Below are 468 nucleotides of genomic sequence, written 5' to 3' on the forward strand. Positions count from 1 at the left end.
TTCAGAAGGGTTTGAATATATGCAATGCAAGCTAGAGATATAGTACTTGATGGTGGTTATTATAGAGATATATGGATTTAGGTGAAGTTAGGAAGATTCTCCTGATCACCAAGACAGGGAAAGGTAACATTCATCTTACTCAAAAACAATTTATAAAAACGAAGTAGAACATCATTGTGGCATGACTTGAAAGCAAAATTTGCAGGTTGTAATCATCTGATTTGCTCCTCATTTTAAGCCGCTGTTTGTCTACCAGTAAAGTAGGAAAATTAGCTTTGGAATAGTGAAATTTTGGAGAATATGTGATCAAAAAGTTGGAAAAGAAATTTCTTTTCCTGCAAAATATTGTATTGTAAGAATGTGTAATTGAAAATGAGTGAGAGAAAAAAGGAGTTTTGAAATAATGGTATACAAACAAGGGGCTAAGCTTAGTACATCATTGTCTACCAACACAAACGTGAAACACAC

This window comes from Olea europaea, chromosome 19 (assembly GCF_002742605.1).
Source record: "Olea europaea var. sylvestris chromosome 19, O_europaea_v1, whole genome shotgun sequence".
Lineage (NCBI taxonomy): Eukaryota > Viridiplantae > Streptophyta > Magnoliopsida > Lamiales > Oleaceae > Olea > Olea europaea.